At 40.6% G+C, this 24567-nt stretch overlaps 1 pseudogene; it reads right to left on the reverse strand.

Moving 5' to 3' along the window:
- Positions 1-8132: 8132 nt before the first annotated feature.
- Positions 8133-19367, reverse strand: LOC106025264 (DENN domain-containing protein 10-like; annotated as a pseudogene).
- Positions 19368-24567: the final 5200 nt, after the last annotated feature.

Below are 24567 nucleotides of genomic sequence, written 5' to 3' on the forward strand. Positions count from 1 at the left end.
GATTTCTCCCTAGGTGTTCTCTCATTGATTACCTACTACTGTAAGGCTTGAAGTTTCCCACCATTATGGAGAACTTGGACAAGTTGCTTCACTTAGAAATTACACAACTACAAAATATTTTTATGAATGTTATGCAGTTGATCCTGTATGAGAGGGATTGTCACTAGCTCTAGTTCAAGGGTTTAGAAACTGAGTCCCCGGGAGATGTGATGCTTTGTCTAAGGTCACACACTCAGTGGAAAGGCCACTAAGGTCTTCTGATCTCTGTCTAGTCCTGAGTTCTTTCTGTTTTCCTCTCCTTCTGGGTCAAGGCTTGTTGTTAACAAGAAAGAGGAACTTATCAAATTAACTCTAATCAAATGGGGAACACAGTCAAAGGACCTCTGAGACCATGGGGCATCTCTCATAGGTAGTTATCACAAGGCACTCCAGTGGGGCATTACACAGAGATCAGAAGTCAAGGAGAATCCGTCCCCCTCCTCCTTGTCCTCCTCCTTTTCCTCTTCCTGATTCTCCTCCTCTCCTCACCCTCTATTGCTTCCAGTGCTATTCTCTGCACACTGGCTTAGCTCACAGGATCCAAGAATTCCATAAATGATCATCAAGGAAATTTCCATTCTTTTCCGTTTCACATTCTCAATAGAGACCCTAATTGGTTGAAGTCAGTTTTAAAACCATGACCCTATCAACTGTAGCAAGGAGTGAGCTTCCAGCGTGTAATATGACTGGCTCTTTGTGGTTATTTCTTTAACATGGGAGTGTCTCACAGGGGATGGGGATGGGGGAAACCCTAAGCTATCTGCACACCTAGCCACACTCAATTCCATCCCAGGGAGACCAAGAATAACTGTTTTCTTCCCAGGTCTGTTGTAAGGAGTGCATACTTTTTTCCAAGGGTTCAAAAATCACAAAGAAAACATTGAAATATTCAAGAGAATGGTTGGGAAATAATACATGCCACCCTTTGCTTTCTTTTGCCAAGATCATGGCCCTGAGCTAGTGAGGTAGTGTTTAAGAAAGTTATTGTTGATAAAGGAAAGTAGAGGATGAATGGGCTAATGTATGTATCATGATGGTGAAGATGAAGAAGTTTGTCCTTCCTTCCTTTCTTTCTTCCTTCCTTCCTTCCTTCTTTCCTTCCTTCCTCTATAACTTGATAAGCCCTGTGAGATTCAAGAACCTCATACCCTCTGGAGACAGGACTGTTACCAAGACAGAGACCATCTGTGCCCCTGGAACCACTGTAATGTGTCAGGAACTCGGCCAGGTGTTGGAAACACAGTGGTAAAAAAAGACATGGCCTCTGCTTTCCAGAGATCAGCAGGAGGGAACAGCTAAGTTTCTGGTAACCTACCAATTACTGGGTATCTTAAGGGTGTGCTACTAGGGAGATGTAATAGGATCAGAGGAGGTGACTTAATTCAGCCGGAAACACTGAAGAAGGCCAAGATGATGTGAATCCAGAAGATTGTCTGAAGGCTGAGTAGATTTTAGAGAGACAGGCTATGCTAGAATAAGAGTGGATGATGGACAAGAACATTTTGGAAGATTCACAGACTCATGAGTGAACAAAAGAAAGGCTGAGCTCCCCATGATGAGGGTGTAAGGAGGTGTGGGGTACATGGGAGTAATGGCAAACAAGGCTGGGGATTATTAAGGAGCTAAAATATTTGGACACTGTCCAACGGATACTGAGAAGCCATTGAAAAAAAATTTTTTTTTTTTTTAGCAAGGATGACAGATCAGATGTATCTTCCTAAAAGACGGCTCTGAGCCAGGCATGGTGGTACATGTTTATAATCCCAGCTTTCTGGGAGGCTGAGGAAGAACACTGAAAGTTAGAGCTCAGTCTCCGTCATTTAGTGATTTAGCAGGACTGTCTTAAAACAAAACAAATTTAAAAGGACCAGGCATGCAGCTCAGTACTAAGCTGGGGCTCAATTCCCAGAGTGGTGAGGGGATCACCCTGGCTGAAGAGGAAAGAAATTTAAAGAAGATGCTTTGAGAGTGGGAGAAATGTTGTGTTTCTCAGACTATGATGATCTAACATCCTTCCCAGGAAACTTAGCTAAAAATACTGATTACAAGGCCCAGCCCACCAGCGGTCAACTTGGTAGGGTTGAGTTGGAGTCTGAATGTCTGCATTTTTAAATACGCTAGGTGATGGGTAAAAATGATTCCCAGGCTACTTTCTGAAAAATGTTGGTCTGAGGGTTAGGAAGGCATGGACATGAATTAGGAAGTACCTTACAAACAGCTTGCTTGTTCCTACTTTAAAACCAAAGATCATTTTATGGCCCTTGTGGATTTTCAGAAGAGTGGTTATAATTGGCTCATCATTATCATGTCACATATATATCATGCTACACACCCAACCTCCAACATCTGCTGCTTATAACCAGGGATAAAAGACAGCAGGGTAGAACTTGAATAGTTTGTTATTCTCACTAATTTTTTTATGCTTCCCCATTGTCCTGCTGTGGTGGGGAAAGTGCAGGGAATGTTAAATTGTACTGAATAATTTCCATAATACATTTTGGAATGTCACAGATCTGTTCAGAATTCCATCTCCCCCAGTTCTGAGCTGTGTGCTTTTGGATGAGGGATCTTACCTCCCTGAGTCTTCACTGAGACACAGAGATAATTATAAATTCCTTCACAGCATTGAAGTGAGGATTTAAGGAAGCAACCTAACTAGGTTTTTTACACCATTGTATATGGTATAAATGGAATTTATGGATCCTTAATGTATTTAATGTACTTAACTCCATTGCATTCTTATTTTTGCTCAAATTATTGCATGTTTGTCTGCTAACATTGGCCCTTGGGTCTTTTGTTAGTAACTCTCACATTTCAATAGTTTTCTTGCCCTTGGGCATTGTTTTCAGGTCCTGCTGTAGCTTGTGCTCAAAGCAGGAACCAGGGATTTCTCTGAGGAGCTCTGACTTCTTTGCATGGGACGATGATGCTTGAGACCAGTTTGGCAGCCGGGACCTCTCCATGCCCCCAGGTTAGTTATTGGTTTCAGGCATTTTAAGAAGATGCATAGGAAATGCATATGCTTTGTAGAAGAATATGCATGCTGAGTTCATACTGATTATTTTCTCTTTGATTTTATAACTGTATCTCTTTTAAGTTGAAAACCTAGACTCCCAAATTAGATTTTATTTGGTTTATTTTAAAATATAAATGTATCTTGTTTGGGATTTAGAAGAGTAATATAATTTCTAACAATACTAAAAAATGACTTGGAAAAGATTACTAACTGATATTTAGGTCTTCGTGCTGTACCAAGTATAGCACCTTTATCATATCACTTAATCTGCAAACAAGCAGGAAGGGTGGTATGATCATTAGCCCCATCTTACTGATAAGAATGTTGAAGCTCAAGAAGTCACAAAGTCACAAATTCTTAGTGAGAAGTTGACATATGAACCTCCGACTGCCTAACACCATTGCTTTTTGCTGCTCTGGGTTTTTCTTTTTTCCTTGCCTTTTGGAATCAATAACCTACCTTCTGCAATTACATGAGCTACTTGGGCATTTAATACTCCCAAAATGATTTGACATTCATTATTTGGAAATGCATGGGAGTGCTGGGGGAGGGGAGCTCAGTGTTATTGCTAGAATAGGAAAGTTCTTGAGAGACGTGTCAGTTCGTACTTTTCAAGTGACAGATTAGTTTCAGCTTTATTAATGGGTTCTGTTCAAGATGTTGAGTATTTCTCTATGGCTGCCAGATTGTTTCAAGTGGGGCAAGCAAATGGGTGGAGTTATGGGACCCTGAGAAAAGATTCTTGTTGGGGACAAGCTAGAACAGATTGTAAAAGTTATACACAGTCACTTGTGCCTCACTGTTAGGTGTGAGCTCAAGCTGACACCCAGTTCTTTTTGTTCTCTCTGGTGCAAATAGTCATCAACTTCAGGTACCCAGCTTATCTTCAAACATTTGAAAAAAGTTTACTGTGAACATTCCAGGCTGCAGTACCTTTCCCATTTATAAACTGGTTGTGCTGGTTGAACAGTGTTCTCTCCTAACTCATGCCCGCGTTGAAACTTCAGAGGGCAAAGTTATTTGGAACTAAGATTGTCACAAATGTAACTGATCTAAATAATATTAACTTGGATTAGGGTGGGCCCTTATAGAGTGTCCTTCTAGGAAGGGTGTATGGTGATGTGGGGACATGTGGACGGGAGACAAGCATGGTAGACCACGGGAGAGACTGTAATGTAGCTACCACTTAAGGAAATCCAGGGATTTTCAGGAACCATCAGAATATAGCAAGAGACCAACAAAACATTTTATTCAGGACCTTTGAGGGAAAAAGATCCTGCCAATGCCATTTTAGACTTCTGGCTTCCAACAACATCTAATCAGGTTCAAGGGAAGAGACCAAAGCAGAAGTCAGGGAAGTCATTTTTCCCAGGCAGGTATTGGAGATTGAAAGGAGGACTGTTGCTTTCACCTGCACCTCAGCTCCTTTTTAGTTTTTATTTTTGAGACAAGGTCTAGCTAAGTCACTAAGTTGCATAGGCTGGGTTTAAACTTGTGGTCCTCCTGCCTCAGCCTCCCAGAGTGCTAGAATCACAGGTGTGCACCTCCACACCCAGCTCTTAGGAAGAATCTTAAAGGATGATCAGGATTCTCCAAGTAGGGAATGAGAGGACAGGAGAAAGGTGTAACAGGGGACCCCAGCCTATGCAATGTCTAGGAGAGGAGAAGTAGCCTTTGTTAGGCAGGGTGCTGCGCTGGGGTGGGGGAAGCCTTTTTGGAACAATGCAGCATACACATGAGAAAAAATAGGGAAGGTAGCCAGGTGAGACTGCTCAGGTGCCAAAGGCCACACAAGGAGTGTCAGGGTGTCATGTAGGCACCAAGAGGCCATTCAAGGCATGTAAGCAAGAGAGGTACCAATAAGCGACTGTCCCCCTGAGCACCTCTGGGGGCCTCCGAGGGTGACAACTCTGAAAGACTGATTTTTCCCCACACTGGAATTCCCCCTGGGCTCTGGGCCACCCCCAGGCTGATGCTGCACAAATCAGAGGCTGATATTAATGGTGCCAAGTGTTCCTCCAGCTCCTGGCTTGACTTCTAGACTCTGCTTGGGAGTTCAGCTGGCCAGCAGCCTTTGACCTTTATTTCGCTACAAAGTCCTGCTTTAATAAATCTTTTTAGCCAAGAAGAGGCCTCCCTTTTGCCTCTGCCTATCCTCAGCCCGAGTGCGGGCTAGGAATAGAAGAGGTCAGAAGCACAGGGATGCTATCTGTCTCTCTAGAGAGACTGTGTTTCTCCTTCATGTCTGCTTTAACTGGGAGTTCCCTGACCCTGAGACAGACCTAGGATGGTTCTGCTATTCCTTCCGGGGGCGGCAGGGACAGAGAGGAAGGAGGCTGGCTCAGCCTTGGGCCATTGGTCCAACTTTTTGTCTATCAGTTTTAGCCTCGAACTTGTCCCTTCCTCAACCCATCTGCACTGCACTCTCCAGTTCTTTAACACCCATCCTGTAAACCTAATCAGATATTGAAAAAAGGGAATGCAGGTATAGAGGATTGAGGTTTTCACGGCAGGGCAACCATGCTGGTTGAGTAAACCCTGGAGTTCAATACAATAAATATAACACAGGACACTATAGAATCGGAATAGCTAGGTTCACATCCCAACTCTGCCAGTTCTAGCTGTGATCTTGATCTAGTGTGAACTTTCCTGTGCCTCAGTTTCTGAAACTGTTAAATGGGCAAACTGTGCCCACCTCCTGTTGCTGTTGTGACAGTTACATAAGTGGATGTCTGTAGAATGCTTAGCCTAGTGTGATGCACACTTTAGTGACCAGATTAACGTTAATTAACCTTAGTAGGGGTGTCTACTTTTATTTCGAGGAATGAAATATGAGAATGAAGCCAGCGCTATATGACAATGAACAAACAAACAAACACAAACAAAAAATTACCTAAGTTTGAGTTCTACTTTGTTGATTATTGGCTTGATGTCCTGAAGTAAGCTAATTTAACTCTCTGAGCCTCAATGTCTTCATCTTTAAAATGGGAACAATAATCTCTATCTCGCAAAATCGTGTCAGGGAGGATGAGACAGGGTTCATAAAATGCTCAATGCTGATCAGGGGCTTGGTAACTTGTCCTTGCTCAACTGTGACTTTGGGCAAATGGTTCTTCTACTTTTGCTCCTTTATCTAGAAGGTGGGGCCATTAATACTACCTGCCTCATAAGCTTAGAGAAACAAAGGATTTGTTTTAAACAAAGCTTTCAGAATATTTTTGACTCAGCTTTTATAATTCTTAGGCATAACAATTGTAGACCAGTTAATTAGGAACTTATATCCACCCCACCTTAAAGAAAACTAAACTGAGGTTTAGAAAGGTGAGGATATTTGCCCAAGATCGGTCTGCCTGTGAGTGGCAGAGGTGCCATCATCTCTCACCCCAAGCATGAGTTCAGTGGTCTGGATCTGTGGGAACAGCAAGCAGGACCCGTCACAAGGCCATCCTGTGGTTACAGGTTCCAGAGTCCCTCAGGGAAAACTGAGCATGGGTGAAGCCTAGTGGGGGTGACGGATGGGCAGTGACAGCTCCTGCTCCGCTTGGACACAGAGCAGCACAGGTCAGTGCTGCCAGCCAAGCCCACATCCTCTCATTTTACCCCAGGGCCAACCTGTCAACTTGATCTTCTGCCCTGAACTCCAGCTGTCCTCAGGATGTTCTTGTGTTTCATGCATTATGCAGACTTAACAAAATGTGTGCTTCAGAGATTCAAGCGTCTACCGTACCCAAAGGCCTTTCTTCCCCTGGGTTGTTTTCCTTTGTCTTGTTACTGTAGCCTTTTCTGTTTTGTTTTTTTTAAGTACAGATTTAATTCTCAATGGTCAGCCTTAGTAAACATCTCATTTTAGGTCCTTTTACCCCAGTCCAATGAAGGAAAGGGAAAAGCTACTTTTTATTTTTACTAAACAAACACCTAACACAAAGAAAAGATGATTCAATAAAGATAATTATTTTGCAAACATATTTCTAGGTGAAAATTCAAGGATGACAGGACTGAGTGAAAAGTAATCTTTCATAATTAATGTGAAGGTACATAATAAAATAGTGAGTACACACAATTTAGGCATCCATGCTTATCTGGCAATTTTAAGATCGCCAATTATGAAAAAAGTACACAACTGAACCAGAAGAATGACCTTGATAAGTGGTCAAATTATTCTTCCTGAAGTCATAGGGAAATGTTCTCTGGCTTTGCCCCTGAAAAAAGTTGATTGTCTCCTTTGCCAATTATATAAAGTCAGTGCTTCAGTCCTATAGACATCATTATGCAAAAAGAGCTTCTGTTTAACCCTACCATCAATGGACTGGCATTTTGTTCAAAAAGCTGCTGGCAACAGGGTTAACTGAAGAGCACTAATGTTTTACACTGACCCAGTGATCACTCCTGCAGTTATATAAGCACGGATTATTAAAGTTGTCTACTCAAGTACACAGTCTATGCAAAACTCTCTGAAGCAAATATTTGAAGGCCAAGAAAAATATTTTTCTTTAAAAAGAAAGAGCAACTGCAGGACCCCTCGGATGATCTAAATAGTTAGGCAGAAAATTTTGCAGTTTGGCTCAGAAAGTAAGGTTTTCTCAGAAGGAAATGAAGTTCTCCCTAGAATACAAAGCAACATTTTGGGCAGCTTTCTGAGAATGAGCTGATTATGGCTGCACAATAAGACAAATAGGAAGTTGTAATGCAAGCCTTCACATGTGCTGTGGTCTGCATGGGACTCGGTGGAGGTTTCCCCCTTGCTCCAGGACATCGGCTGGCTGGTAACACCAGATGCAGCAGGTGCAGTGTTTTGTCCCACTCTGACAGCAGCTGGGACTCGAATCAGCTGGGAGAAAATCAGAGATCGTTGCATACATTGTAGCCTTTTCCAGTCTAATCTTAATACTTTCAAATAAATCACTTAAAATATAACATTTAGTTCATTATTTCCAGGGTTTTACATAGTTAGTGGATAATTAGAATGAAAGCCGAGCTTTGTAGCAGTCATCAGCTAGACATTGTGTCTCAGTTACATTTTCAGCCTTTGTTGGGCTGCTGCTAGATGGTAAAGACGTTTTCTGTCGCTGAGTGGAAATCATTTTTGCTTTGATGCCTCAGAATTGAAGTCTCGCTTTCCTCCATCATCTGCAACTTCTTAAAGATGGTGCTTTTGGTGAAGATTGCTTTGTTTTTAGGGTAACATCCTGTATAAACTGGCTGTCTGACTTCCTTGTTCTCCCATTGATGGTCAATTAACTGATCAATGTCTCTGCATTTTGGTCATTGTCAGGGGTTCTTTTGCAAGTGAAGCAATGGTGATCTCTCTCTGCTAGATTCACAAATGCAGCACAGAAATCCAGTCTATTATTCACCTCTAGGTTTACAAATGTAGCCATGTAACCTGTGTGCAGCTGTGAGGCTTCTAGCTCATCAGCACTGAGACGCACATAAGAATGTAGGATGGTCAAATCCTGTCAATGCCATGCCAGGGCAGGCAGGGTCTGGTAAATCTCAGAGAGCTTCTATTTAGGGGTGAATACAGGAATAGATGATCATTTGTTGTTTTGGCATCAGTTCCATGTGTAATGGAATAGTTTCTGTTTTAGTTACGTTTCTCTCATTGTGAAGACAAAATACCCAGTGTCCAAAATTAAGAAAGGAAAGGTTTACTTAGGTCACAGTGTGTAGAGGTTTCAGTCTGTAATCAGCTGGCTCCTGATTACAAGGTGGCATGGTGAGGGGCAACAGTTCAAGGCAGCAAAAGACAGCAAAAGCAACAAGAGCAAATGCAGGGTGGGGCAAGCCTGTTTCTCCCTTCTATTATATGCAGGCTACCCACCCTACGTGGATGTAGCACTCATACCATCTCCCTTCCCCGCGTGCACAGGCTTAACATGTTTACAAAGAGAGGACCCCGACTTCCTATTGAGTCCTTTAGTTAAACTTCTAAACTCCTTGAGCTGACACAATAAATCAACCATAACAGCATAAACAGCCACCTAGGGCACGTCCTCTACACCCTAGGAGGTAGAACTGTTCAGTTAGTTAAGCCTCTAAACTTCTCAAGTTGATACAAAATATCAACCATTAGTTTCCTTTTTAAAAAATTTTTATTTAAAGAAAGACTAAACAAAACAGAAAATGGGTAGAAATAATACATACGTTCAAAGAAAAAATAAACATAAGAAATCACTAGTTGATGTTTACATACTGTCCTCTTACAAATAGTTGTTCAAGATATAAAAGTGGCACATATAAAGTGTGAATTCAAACAGTCAGACTGCAAACATTTCTGTTCAACTATCCAACAAAAACTTAGTAATATAGTTATCAATCCTATACACTTAAACATACATGCAGTTATCCATATCTTCAATTATGGTGAGACTAAACAAACCCACACAGGCTAATATCACTCTGAACAAAGAATAATACTATTTCTGGGTGTCACATTATGACATTCCAGGATCAGCACTGGGTACTTTAGTGTCTCTTTTTCTTCAAAGTATTTGTTCATTTCATCATGTGTCATAAGTTCTCATAAACTGTTTATAGGTTCTATACATGCATGAGTCTTAACATGTATTTCTATCCTTTCTATATTAGAGGGAGAAACAAAACAAAGCATGACAAAACAAAGCAGATTCCTATAAACACATGAAACCAAAAAAACATAAAATACTGTTATACAAGAAGTTTTACCATAGCTTATGTGTTGTCTCTTGTTATCTTCAATAGAATTGGCTATATCATCAGACATAGTATAATTGAATATATCAATACATAACCGTATTAATAAAAACACAACTTTGTATATAGTATTAAACTTCAAAAACAGGCAGTAATAAAATCAGAACGTGTATCATAGTGAGTCTTGTCATCTTCAGTGTAGTTGGCTATACTCTCAGACTTGATACTATCAATCATATAGTTTTGAATAAAATCTGTTGATACCAAACAGCAATCAAATAAACCAGATTTAACTAAGATCAGTCATGATGAAACAGTGTAAGTCATACAGGGCTCCAGATTAATAGGAAATTAAAGTTGATTACTGTGCTATATCCTGATGTTTTTGGGATAGCTGTCTGTGCCCTCAAATCTAATGCAAGTAGACAAAGTGGGACAGAATAAAATCTATCTAAGCAGAGTGGTGCAAGTAATGTGGGTTTTAAATCCTGATACACAATAACAATATCTTCTGCCATCCTTTTTAAGACTCTCCCTCCCCTTTCACTTCCCCAGGGTACACTGTGCATTTTTGGGTCTCACCAAGACCCTTGGTTTTAAATTGGGGGACGGGGAACCTGCTATTTACCTAAGTGGTTCTGATCCTATGTCTCCTGGACTTGATCTCTAGTTGTATTTTTTTTTTTACCTATTAAAGCCCGTCTTTCCAACCTATCCAAAAATACTGGTCTAGTTGCCCCTATTACTCTCTGGTTCTCTGTCACATAGAGCATTGTTTTCTCATATTTGATTTTCAGTCCATGAACTCTTTTTCTTTTTTATTATTTAAAGAGAAAGAAACAAAAAAAGAGAAAAAAGTGTAGTAATAATACAGAATTACAGAAACATAAACAGTAAGAAATCACTAGTTGATAAGTTACATATTGTCATCTTAGAAATAGTTGTTCAGGTTACAAAATTAAAGCCTACAAAGTGACATTCAAATAATGACACTGCCAACAGTTCTGCTCAGTGATCCAACAAAAACTTAGTAATATGGTTATCAGTTCAACACACTTGTTTTTTTTTGTCTTTTTCCTTTTTATCGGTACTGGGGATCGAACTCACGACTGCCTGCTTGCAAGGCAGGCGCTTATGACGCTGCCTAAATCCCCAGCCCCAACACACTTGTTTTTTATCTTAAAGACAGTAAGATTAAACATATCAAAACAGAACAAAACAATTCATAAAGAAATACAGATTTCAAAGCAAGTCCATTAGAGATCTTCACTGTCTATCTTATGGTCTAGTTTTCTTCCAAATAGTTGTCCCCATCTTCACACACATTGAATAAATACTGCATATTATAGAACTAATCAAATCATTACAGGATGATGAAGGCTTTTTAGGTCCTCAAGATCTGACATTGGGGAAGTCAATAATGACTACCATAATGTCTCTCATTCTCTTCGTAGTAGCTGTCCTTATCTTTACGTGTACTGAAATTGAACTTAAGAGACTAGACTAATATCACTCTGAACAGTGAATAATAGTATTGCTAGAATTTATATAATAATGTTACAGAATTAGCATTGGGTTTGTTAGTGTCTCTTCTTCTTCAGAGTATCTGTTCATTACATCTTGCATTATAAAATCTGTTCCCATAAATAGTTTAAAAAATTCTTCCCATGTGTGAATTTCTACATGTATATCTATCCTCTCTGTATTATAGGGAAAAACAGATCATAACAAGACAACAAAAAAAATTCCTAGAAAAACATGCAATGAAAAAGACACATAAGACCACAATATTAGGTGATCTGCTGTAGTTACTATGCTTTCTCTTGTTATTTTCAATAGACTTGTCCAAATCATCAGGCTTAATATAGTTAAGTATAGTATTACATAGCTATTTTTATAAAAACACAACTTTGATGATATTGTAGGACTTGAGAGGGGTTAATAATCAAAACCAGTATGGATATCTTTTACATCTTGTCATCTTCAGAATAGCTGCCTCTACTTTTAGACTTGATACTATCAAGCATACCAAATTCGAATAAAATCAGCCAAGGCAAAACCATGGTCTAACAAACCAGATTAAAATAAGATCAGTCATAGTAAGATAATGTAAGTAATACAGGGTTTCAGTTTAAGTTAACAGGAAATTAAGGATAGTTACCATGGTATAATCTGCTATTTTTGGGTTAGATTTCTATGTTCTCAAATTTGATATGAGTGGATAGACTGGAACAAAATAAAATCAAACTAAACAGAGCGATAAGACTACTGTGACTTTTAAATCCTGATACTGTTAACAATGACCTCTGCCTTCCTTTTTAAGGCTGTTTTCACCTTTCCCCTTCTCAGGATGCTTTGTGTGTTTTGGGTCTCACTAGCCCCTTTAGTTTTTAGATTAGGGGCCAGATGGTTGTCTATCTGAGTGTTGCTGAACTTTCTACCCCTGAGCTTGATCTTGAGCTATACTCCTTTACTCACTAAAGTCATAGGGTTTTCCTTTCTTCCAGCTGTGTAGTTCTACACTGCCCAAAAGTGTCATGGACTTCCAATTGATCTGTGGCTGCTGGACAAGTTGTCCCTATTTCTCTCTGGTTTCCTGTCACATATAGCTTTGCTTTCTCATCTTTGACTTTCAGTTTATTAACCCTCTTCAGGTTGAGTATATTTCCCATTCAGAGCATCTCAATGGAGCCTGCCTCCTAATCTACTCCATCTGTTTTTTTTTTATTTTAGTATATCAAGGCTATCTATATTAAAGACTATAGCTTACCATCTCTGCCTCATATCTGCTACTCCACTTTACTGCTATAATTTATCCACCTTACTCCTTCATTCTACTGTCTGCCCTGGTCATTGAGGCCTCTCTACCACTGTTGCTGGAATCCTGGTATCCCTTCCTCTCCCTCTCTGGAATGTCCTTCAGCATTCTTTGTAGGGTTGGGTTGGTGGCCATGAACTCCCACAGTTCCTCCTTGTCTTGGAAACATCTTATTTCTCCATTAATTTTGAGAGAGTTTTTCTGGGTACATCAGTCTTGGTTGTAAATTATTTTCTTTCAGGGCTTGGACTATTTCCCCCCAGGCTCTTCTTGATTTGAGAGTTTGTGTTGATAAGTCTGTTGTTATTTTGATAATTTTTTCCATTGTAGGTAATCTGCTTCTTTTCCCTGGCTGCTTTTAATATTCTGTTCTTTTGGTGGATTTCTGGAATCTTGATTATTATATGTCTGGGTATAGATCTGTTTTGGTTGTAGGCGGCTGGAGTTCTGTATGCCTCATTTATCTGGATATCATTTCTTTTTCCTATGCTTGGGAAGTTTTCCTTTAAGTTATCTGTGAATATTCTTTGTAGTTCATTTTTGGTTACTCCTGCTTCCTCACTCATGTGCTTTATTCCTAAGTTATGTATCCTTTGGTCTTCTAGCCTTTGAATTATTTCTTTCTGGTTCCTCATTATTTTTTTTTAAGAGGTCCTTTCTTTTGTGATCATATATCATAAATCTCTCTTCAAGTTTCAAAAGGCTAACTTTAGTTTCTGTCAAGGCATTTTGCCAGTTTTCAATGGAGTTTTTATTTTCCTGATAATCTCTTTGGATCTGTTTCATGTATTCTAGGTTATGTTTAAATTCTTCATGAGAGGGTTCTCTTTCTTTTCTGATTTCCTCTGTTCTTCCATCTGTGTTCTCTTGGGAGGGGCTTATCATTTCTTTAATTAATCTTTTTATATCTTGCCTCACTTGGATCAGAAGTACAGTTTTAAATTCGTCTATGAGGTCATGAAGGTATTTCTTTATGTCTGCTGATGCTGTGTCTAGTATTGGATGGTTACTGCACTGGTTTCCTTCTGTATTTACTTCTCCTGGGCTTATTTTCCCAGGTTCGGCAGCTGGAGATTTTTTAAAAAGTTTCTATCTCTTGTCATGTTTCTGGTTTCTTTCAGACTGGTGTGTCCTGGGGTCTCTGGCCCTCTCTGTATTGCTTAGGGTCTTTCCAAAGCGTGCTGACTGGTGTTTTTCTGCCCTCCCCAATTTGCTGTTATCTGAGGTACATGCAGGGGTGCAGGGATGGTGCAGGCTAGCCTCAAGCCTCTGAACCAGTCACTCTGCAAGTTAGGCTGTACCTTGTGGACGTCACAGAGTCATGACAATTTTGTACCTGCTTATCGTGTCCCAACTAGAGGCATAGCTCAGCCCCAGCAGACCCTGCCAGTTCTCTCTGTGCCAGGGGCGGCTGACTGATGTCACTGCAGTGCCGGGCTCTGCCCAACTCCAAGCTGTCCTCCACCAGACCTCTTTGCTCCAGGGGTGACTATCTGATGTCACCATGGCACTGGGCTCTGCCCAACTCCAAGATGTCCTCCACCAGTCCTCTCTGTGTCACTAATGCTGCTGTGGTGCCAGGATCTGCCCAATTCCAAGATGTCCTCACCAGCCAGCGACAGCAGCCACAGGACATGATCCTTAGCACTCACTGGGAATCAATGCAGATCTTCCTCTTGGTTCCACTGCACACTGTGCCATGTGTCTTCACTGTGCTCCAGAACAGCACAGATTGGTCAGAAAACTGAATGGTGCCCACCTTCAGAGCTCAGGTGTGTGGTCTTCTTGCAGTCTCCTCTGGTGCGGCCAGGTGTCTCTGGCTGCTTCGCGGGGCCTCATGTCCCAATTTCCAGCAGTCACCAAGAGCCAATAGGGCTCTTCCCCTTGAATCCACTGCTCACTGCACCATGTCCTCCTGTTTAGGGCCCAGTGTTTGCCGACTCCTGTTATTGGCAGCCGTGGTCTCAGCATGACCTTGGATCCTCCAAGCACACTTAGTACAGTGCAGAATGGGTCTCAGTGAGCATGTCAGGCTTCAGTTCTCCACCCACACTTTTCCTTCCTCTTCCTAGTTTTATTTTTCCCTTTGGTTACTGCCCTTGGTTAATAAGAATCAGTATCCATTCATCTGGCCCTCTCCATGTTGTCATATTGTAGCATCTGATCTGATTTCTCCACAGAGACTCTCCATCCAGCCCCCTAGCAAGCTGCCATTTTTTCTCTCTCCATGTACTCTTTTTCATGTTAATTGTATTTCCTAAAAATAGCATCTCAGTGGTCCCTACCTCCTGATCTACTCTATGTGTGGTTCTTTTTTAAATTTAGTGTATCAAGCCCATCTATATTAGAGATTATAACCAACCTTCACTGCCTCATTTCTGTTATGCTCCTTTTTGCCATCAGTTGTCTGCTTGTCTCCTTCATTCTGTTTTCTGCTCCATTGATTGAGGCCTCTCTGCTACTGTTCCTGGAATCCTAGTACTTTTCTCTCTCTCTAGAATACCTTGCAGTATTCTCTGTAGAGTTGGAATGGTGGTCCTGAATTTCCCAAATTCTTCTTTGTCTTGGAAGCATTTTGTTTCTCCATTAATTTATAGAGACAGTTTAGCAGGATATATCAATCTGGGATGAAGGTTATTTTCTTTCAGGGCTTGGAATATTTCACTCAAAGCTCTTCCTGACTTGATGGTTTGTGTTGAGAAGTTTGCCATGATTCTCATGGGCCTTCCTTTATAGATGATTTGTTTCTTGTCTCTGACAGCTTTTAATATTCTGTTTTTATATTGAACTTCTGGGATCTTGATTATTATATGCCTGGGTGTGGCTCTGTTTTGGTTGTTGGTGGCTAGAGTTCTGTATGCCTCATACATCTGAATATCATTTCCTTTTCCCATGGTTGGGAAGTTTTCATTAATTATTTCTGTGAATAACCTTTATAGTTCCTTTGTTTGTACCCCTGCTTCTTCATTCACATTCTTGATTCTCAAGTTATAGATTCTCTTATCTTCTAGCCTTTGTATTGTTACTGCTTGATTCCTTGTTATTTTTAAAGAGGTTTTCCTTTCATATTCCCACATTGCAAACCTGTCCTCCAGTTTGGATAATCTATCCTTAGTTTCTTTCAAGCAGTTTTGCCATCTTTCCATAGAGTTTTCAATTTCCTGGTAATTTCTTTGAATCTGCTTCATGTATTCTATATTTTCTTTATATTCTTCATCAAATGGTTCTCTCCTTTGTTTGAGTCCCTCCATTATTCTGTCTGTGTCTTCTTGAGGGGTGCTTAGCATCTCTTTTATTAATCTTCTTATGTCTTGCTTTATTTGGCTAAATATTTCCCTTTTGAACTCATCTATGAGGTCCCAAAGATATCTCTTTATGTCTACTGGTGCCATGTCTGATACTACATGTTTGCTGTCCTCATCCTCCTTTTGTATTTACCTGTCCTGGGTCAATGTTCTCAGGGTTGAGATCTGGGGACTTTTTCTTGTTGCTTCCTCTTCCCATCTTATTTGTTTCTTCTGGGAGGCCCCAGTTTCTTTCTTTGTTGGTTACAGCTCTTCTGAAGCATGCTGGCTAGGTGACCCTTTCCACTGCAGTGTGCTAGTAAGTTGCAAACAGGGGCAGCATATGCTGGCCCCACCCCTCTGGATCAGAGGGGTGCTGAGGCCTTCACTGTGTTAGGGTGCGCCGCTGCCGTAGGGAATTGATTTTGGATAACCTATTGGGTCTCAGCCAGGTTGCGTGACCCAGGCCAAGCTCACTCCACCAATCCCATTTGGGAAGGGAACAACTGACTGAAGTCACTACTGCCCCTTGTTCCTGCCAGTCCAGCTCGGTCAGTCCCAGAATGTCATCTGTTGGAGCCCCCTTCTCTGTGGAATGGTTTTATTCCCATCACTCACCACAGGTTAATGCAGGTTCCTTACTAGCTCAGTTCTGCGTTTGGCTCTCCAACTCCCATCCTCAGTGAAACTGTGTTTCCACCGAGTCAAAGTGGCAGGATTTTGGATGGCTTGGTATGTCGCCACCACTTGGATTCGGGCACTGCAGCAGGAGCACTGAACCTTCAGCTGTTCCAGTAGTAGCACTGGGACTATATGTTTGATTGGTTCTTTTCACCTTAGTTTCTTCTTGGGATGAGAGAATTCATCTCCTTCTGTTCGGGACTCCCCACGTTGTTTTATGTTGAATTCTAAGTTGACTATCTCAGGGAGCCTCTGTAGCCTGCTGTTATCTATCCGCCATCTTTGCTTCTTTACAGTTTCCATTCTAAATCAAGATATGATGTCTTTGGTGGAGCCTGTGAAGTATGCCCTTTGATCATCAAAGTCTTTCCTAAGGAAAGAGCCGTTTTCTTCACTCCGATATATTCCCTTTGTGAGAAGACTCCATCACTTAAACTGAACTCCCATTCCTTTTGCAAAACTGAGGCACCTGAAACTTCAAGTGTTGTGATATAAAAGCAAGCTCTTCTCTATTGGCCAAAGACAAAGATATGGAGAAGTTTGTTTGCATCCATAAGGCAGCATTTTATGAGCAGCAGTTTCCTCAATGTGGCTGTTGTGGAAGGATAAACAGCACACTGACAGTACTTCTTCTGTGTGTCCTTTTCTATAGTGGAAAGATGGGCAGGATCAGTTCAGCTGAGCATAAGCTGAGTATCTGCTCCTTCAGGCTCAGCCTCCCTCTGGTGTCCTGTGTGGCTTTACTGCTCTTGTCACCTTATTTTTCAGCCATCTAGTACCTTCCCTCTTTTTGTTCCAAACAACTCATGTGTGTGTGTGTGTGTGTGTGTGTGTGTGTGTGTGTGTACTAGGAATCGGACATAGACCTTGTGCTTCTCAGGTAAGCATTACTCTGCTGAGCTATAGCTTCAGCCCTCAACAACTCAACTTATGATCCCTTTGATTGATGCTGATATCACTGCAAATTCTTTCTCATCGTCAACCATATTAACAATAAAACTCCCACTGGAGTTGATTTCAAGTTACTGATATGATGTCACTGAATACAAATGTGGGAGGAGATGTCCACAGTTAGCTGGCATAAGCTGGCTTCAGCACACAACTGAACTCAATTCCTATGAGGAATAGAGACAATTATCATTATTCATTTGGGTTTGGGTCCTGACCATGCCACTCGTGAACTGTGTGAACTTAGCCAATTTATTGAACCTCGTGAGGCCCCAGTTTGCTCATCTGTACATGGCAACCCTAATAGGATTTCTATCTGAAGATACACAGAGAGGTAAATGAGTTTTGTATTGAAGTAGGTAGAGTGCTTAACACTAGCCTGACACGCAGAACTTAATAAATGATAGACATATTAAGTCAAACCAGAAAGACCTGTATCAATCAAAGTAGGCTACACATTACTAGAGTAACAGCTAAACTTCAAATCACAGTCTTAAAATGACAAAACTTTATTTTTCACTCATGAAGTATAACAAAGGTATATTTGCTAGGGGCATAGGGTGGAGAACAATCATTTCTTATCAAAGATTTCCAAGAAAGCAGGCTAGTGGAAATTCCATTTTAATATGTATTTATTGTCACTATAGCAGGAAACAGAAGAATATGCTGAACTGGATGCTCTGTTTTAGAGCTTTTGCCCAGAATTGGTAATATCATTTGTGCTTTATATTTTATTAGCTAAAGCAAGCAAATAGACATATCTAAATTCCAAGGGATGAAGAAAAGTGCTCCTACGATGTGCCTGGAAAGAAAGGCAGAATTTCTTGATAAGCAGTCTTGAAGATTAGCATAATCTCTCAGATATCATTTTGTCTGTTGCCTTTTATTTTTTTCTCATTAAGCAGCTATTGTTGAAACTGAGTGCAGAGAGGAGATGGTGTTATACCTCTGTCAATCTCACTACTTTCATAAAGGCCCTGGAATCAGCAATTTAGAGTCCCAGGAACTGGAAGAATATGATGGAGAAACCTCAAATCTTACTTCAGTTCTCACTTCAAAAATAGAGACATTGAGAGAGTATGGTGCTTAGCCCAAGCCACATAATAGATGAAGCTCAGAGATAGGACTGAAAAACATATTTCCCAACTCCCACCTTAGGGAATTGTCTCCTTATTTGAATCCCATTATCCCAAGCACCATCTTTGTTTATAAAGGTAACTAGTGAAAGGGGTGGAGATGGAAATGGTTCAGTAGTTACTCAATAATGATGGGGTTTAAGCCAGAGGAACACACTGGTCTGCTGTGTGTATGATGGTGTCATGGTTAATATTTAAGTGTCCCCTCAAGAGGCTCATGTACTCCTTGGTGGAGCCCTTGGAATGGAATTGGATTTGGGGGCCACACAACTGCTTTCTATTAGGAGTTGGGTTTGATGGGAACAGGCGGGTCATGGTAGACATGGCTTGGATGGGTTTATCTCCTTCGCCAGTTCCTCCTTTGCTCTCTGCTTGCTCTTTGCCATGCCATGAACAGCACTTCTTTACCATGCCCTTCTCCCATGCCTGGATGACCGTGAACTGAAACATGAGTCAAAATAACTATATCCTTTAAGCTGAGGGTGCCAAGTATTTTGCCTCAGCATTGAGGAAAGTGACAAAAAGACAGATGCTTCCACAGATTCTTTGGAAGAAAATTTACCTCCAGGCATAGGTTGAAGGTGTTGGGAAGAGGAAGCATGGGACAGGAGGAGAGTGAACTGTAAGGCAAGGGAAGGATGAAGGGTTTATAAACAATCTTTTGGGGCTGCATTTTGAAGGTAGAACGTGTACCAGTGAGTAGTCTGTGTTACAGGTTACTTGAATGCCAACTCCTTGATTGTCCAGGGTAGTCGAAGAGTCGAGGGATGCATTAGGACGTAGACTGGCTTAATTCTAATAGCACAACTTACGGCACCAAGGAGCCAGATACTTTGTGATTTCTTGGACTTCCAGATTATATTTATGCAACCATAAAATAGGTGATAAAGTTCTTCACACCATATTGTCCAAAGGATGGGGAGCCGTTTCTCTAGTAGTCCTCATGAAAGAGAAAGAAAGCCTTTCTACCCAGGAGCCTCTGAAAACATAATCAACGGTCTTAACTGGCTCCATATATCCATACATATCCCACAAGCTGGAATACTCTGATTAGCTCAAACCAATTTACTGAAAACATGGATAAGAGTGGGGATATGCTGGCTCCAGAAAAGATATTTAGTACATTATTAGGAAATGGAAATGGATGCTGGGAAACCCCAAACATCTGGATTTCGATTGCAGCTGGGTTGACAGATGGAAACTTGGAGCTTGAGGGGAAAGAGAAGCAGCTTAGTAAGAGTTAGGCCTGTCTGTTGGAACTTCCTCCAGGACTGATGAGTCCAGGATTCCAGTCTCTCTTTACATTTTACCTCTATCTAAAAGGTTGCCTGGTCCCTGACTTTTGACAAATCTAGCTTCAATATTTTGGATGCAAGTGTCTTTGAGAAGTAATCTTGGGTTATATTAATCATTTGTTTTAATGCCTGGGATATTGCGATCTACAAGTGACTGTCCCTTCTAGGGCTAGCAGATTCCTTGAGACAATGAATGACCAAGTCACCGAGCATGTTTTTCAGATGTAAATCAACTGCTAGACCCCACATCTCAGTCATTTCCTTTATCAAGTTCTTAAACTTCAGGGTACTTCTCTAATTATGTCAGAGTCAGGTACCAGGCCACTAATAACAATTCCTCTGCCTCTGCTGAGTCTGCTGAAATTATTTATACTGGTCAATCTTAAAATAATCTTTATTATCTTCCCTTGATTATTTTTTCCTGTGGAAAATAAAATCTAAACACCTACCCAGAGTTCCTCTCTCTGCTTCTACCTCCTGATCAACCCTGGTGCTTTTTCTTGTGTCCTCCTTTTCTAGAATGTAGTGAATTCCTGGGAACTGAGACTATCTTTTATATGCCAGGTACGCCCCAATCTGTCAGCTCCATATACTTCAAATTTACTATTAATATGCTCAATTTTTAAAACATATGATGCCTATTTTTGCATGTTGCCATCTCTTATCCTTAGTTCTGGAATCTTTCTTAAAAGATACAGAAGCGGTGATATAGATTCATCTTCTCTAACACCTATAGAGGCTGTTTCTTTGTACAATAAGGCTGCAGTTGCTTACAGGGTGCAGGGGAGACTAGCTGTTGCCAATCCGGCTGCAGCTTGTACATGGCACTGATTCCGAGACTGGGCTGGCTTGGTGGTGTAGCTTTCTTCTCTCTCCCCTGAGTCTGTGATTGGCCAATATTGTTACTTTAAACCACCTTGTTTTAGAGTGATGTACTTATATGACTAATACAATTGATAATACTCATCATGAAAATATATACTCCCACAGTTTATAGATTTTTTCATTCATCAACTATTATTAAATCAACTAGCAAACAGTTATTGCGGACCTACAATGTGAAAATAAAAGGGAATTGAACTGATAACTCCAAACCACAATTCCTGTTCTTGCTAAGTATATAGTATTATCTCTTGATGAGGGGAATGATCATCATGATTAAGATGTATGGGCTCTTGGGACATCTGCCATCAATTTCTCAGGTATTCCTTAGCTACATATCCCTGGACAAGTCATCTCAGCTAAGTTCTCTTTCCTTATCAGTAGAAGTGTCATAAGAATTGTAGCTACTTCACAGGAGCATTGTGAGAATTAACTGAGATGATTAAAGCCTTTTCACTGTGCTTAGGAAACACTCTGTAACTGACACCTGTTACTGTTGGCAGTACTTACAGCACCTTTGAGGAAAGCACGTCAGTGTTTCCTGTTGCTTTTCTTTAATTTTCTTTCCTTTCCTTTTTTTGGTACTGGGAGTCAAACTCACAACCTGGTATTTGCCAGGCAGGTGCTGTGCCACTGAGCTATATCCTTGGCTTCCTTTTCCTATTTACAGATGGTGAGTTATCCTCAGGGAAGTTACGTTACTTTGTTTATGGTCATTGCAGTGTTCAGACTACGATTTAGTGCTCATCTGAAATTTCAGGTTGTAGATTTCTGATGAAACTGTGGATTGGCTCCCACTCCAGATGTGGCTATGTCCTCTGGTCTCTCTGCCTTATTAAACCACAAGTGGTCAGTAATGAAGATTCCACTCTGATGACCTTATCTAAACCTAGTTACTGCCAAAGGCCCCACTTCTGAGCTGAAGAGTTGGATTAAGCTGAATCTCACAGTGGGGATTACACTTAAACATGTGAACCCTTGAGGGACATACTCAAAACATATCCAAACCACACCAGAGTATTTTCTTAATAAAGTTGAGTTTATAGAGTAGTTTGGAATTACAGAAAAATTGTAAATACAGTACTCAGAGTTCCCATATACAACACACTCAGTTCTGTCTATTATTAACATCTTATATGACTAGGTACATTTCTGAAAAATAGCAAAACAATATTTATTCATTATGATTATTACAATTTATTTAGGTTCTATGTTTTAGGCTTGATGTCTTTTCCTGTTTTATGACTCCCATCAGATATCACATATGCTTACTTGCCATATCTTTTTTAGACTTCCTTTAGCTGTCCAGTTTTATAGACTTGTCTTCTTGTTGATGACCTTGACCTTGACTGTTGTTGATGTCTTCACCAATTTTGAGGAGTACTGGTCAAGTTTGTATAGGTTACCCGTGTACTGGAATTGGTCTGATGCTTTTTCTCATGATTGGATGGGATAATGGGCTTTGGGATGAGGACCACAGGGGTCAAGTATCATGTCAAGGGTAGCTGTCAAAGTGATTTATGGCTATTGATATTCACTTGGCTGAAGTACCAATTACCAGGTTTTGTAGTCTTGCTTTTTTTTCTTTCCATAGTGTACTTTTTTTCCCCCTTTGGAAGGAAGGCCCAATGTGTTGCCTACATTTAAGGAGTGCAATTTGTGCTCTTCCTCCTTGCTGATGTATGGTCAGTTTTAATCTGATGTTACTGAAGTGAAATTTTGCCACTCCTCTACCCTTTCAAAGCCAAGAAGAGAGGTATGAGGTAGGCTGGACCCACACAGTGAAAGGCAGGTTCAAGTCCCAGAAGCTTCAGGTTCCAAATAGCACCATCTGGTCTGGAAAATGTGTAGTAGAGGCAAGTGAATCAGAGTAGCTCACTCAGTAGGAATCAGAGCTCACTGGTGTCCATTGGGCTAGTTCACATATATGGTTACTTATGTCACAAGTCCACAAGCACTCTGGAAATGGGGTAACAGGAGACCTGGGAGAAAAAGCAAAGCATGGGAAGAGGGAGCACCTTACCTGTTGTGGGGCAGCACTACTCCATCCTCAGAACCCAATCCTTAGATCATAGGCTAAGCTTTGGGCTTGAAGTTCACAGAATAAGAAACATGGAAACCCCATATAGGCTTAAAAACAAATGTTGACTTTTGCTTTACAATATGGTTAAATGTCAAAAAATACATACTTTGAGCTGATATGGATGTAAGCAAATAGACACATCCCAGCTGAGGAGAGAGCAGTCTATAATATGGAAGGGAATCTTTAAAAGTAATCATACGCTTTCAGTTGTGGATGTATCTTAGACTGTCATAAATTTTGGCAAAGATAAGACTATTTGAGTATTCATTTTTCCATTATGTTATGACATGGAAATATTGGCATTAACCTGAATGTTTAGTGACAGTAATTGGTCCATTAAGTTTTATTTTGTCCACATGGTACGGTTTTGTGAAGTTGTTAAAATAGTCTTATGGGAAAGGCTTTCCCAATCTCCTTGGTGGAGGTAGACGTAGTCATTGCCTTCTGACTGCTTCATTATATATTAAGATTCTGTCAGCTTTTGTCCATACAGATATAGATATAGATATAGATATAGATATAGATATAGATATATGTATACATATACATATGATCATTAGGATTCTCTTTATTTTTCTCTGGTGATGAAATGCTCTTTCTCTCCAATGCCCCTCAACCAATGATAAACAAGAGTTAGGCACAAACAGTGGTTCTCAGTGAAGGAGATTGTAGTCAATGTTCTGAGACATTTTTGGTTACGGGTGCCACCGAAATCAAGTGCATAGAGTTCAAGGATGCTGCCAAGTATCCCATAATACATAGGACAAAGAGCATGGTAACAGAATTATTCATTATCAAACATTAATAATGGCCAGGCTGAGAAAATCTTGTCTATAAATATTCTAGTTCATTTCCCCTCCAGTGGGGCAGGTCTTAGATGTGCATTGTACTACAATTTTCACTTGAATTTTTCTACAGCTGCCCTGGTGCTAGCTGGTTTAACAATGTACCTCCCCCTCATCTACTTCTGTTTCTTTTGCTTCTCAACTAAACTACTTATCTTTAACTTTGGTCTCAGGATGTATTTTGGGAAGAACAAAAATGTAGCCAGTGGATGCATATATATGTTCTGCTGTATTTGACGATACCTTCTTTGGTCAATAAAGAAAGAAGTTGCCTCTATCTATCTCTGCAAATTCACAATGCATAATTGCATGGTAAAGGCTTGTAGAAGTCCCATACCAGAAGCAAACAATCAAATCTCTTTTTTCTTCCTCCCTTCTTTTCTTCCTACCATGGAAATTTAAAAAAACTATATTAACAATTTAGCTATTGATAACTTATGGAATTTGTGGTCAGTTAATCTAAAGATAGCTTGGAATTTGTGGTTACAAAAGATTAATAAGATTGAAAGTTGTTTGTGAACTGCCTCAGTTCTTGTTTCATTGGCAGAGATGTTTTGATCTTGGCGTTCATATCCATAGCACATTCCTGCTCAGCCCTGGACTAACACATAGTTGAATGAAGGAGTGATAGACCACCTCAGTAGCACATCCCTGCTATTTCTTGCCTGGACACCCTTACTCCTAGCTCCTAGGACACCAGTCTGGTAGGAGTAGAGAAGTGGAGACACCACGCTGAACTGTGGGTTACACTGATTGAGCACTGACTATATACCAGCCCTGTGCTGAGGACTCCGTATTGCTAATCCCATTTATCCTCAGTGCTCCAATCCGATGGGGTAGACACTGTTGTTATCATCCCACTTTTGAG

Source organism: Cavia porcellus, unplaced genomic scaffold, assembly GCF_034190915.1.
Source record: "Cavia porcellus strain 051 isolate PalLab524CR breed Dunkin Hartley unplaced genomic scaffold, mCavPor4.1 scaffold_16, whole genome shotgun sequence".
NCBI classification, from domain to species: Eukaryota; Metazoa; Chordata; class Mammalia; order Rodentia; family Caviidae; genus Cavia; species Cavia porcellus.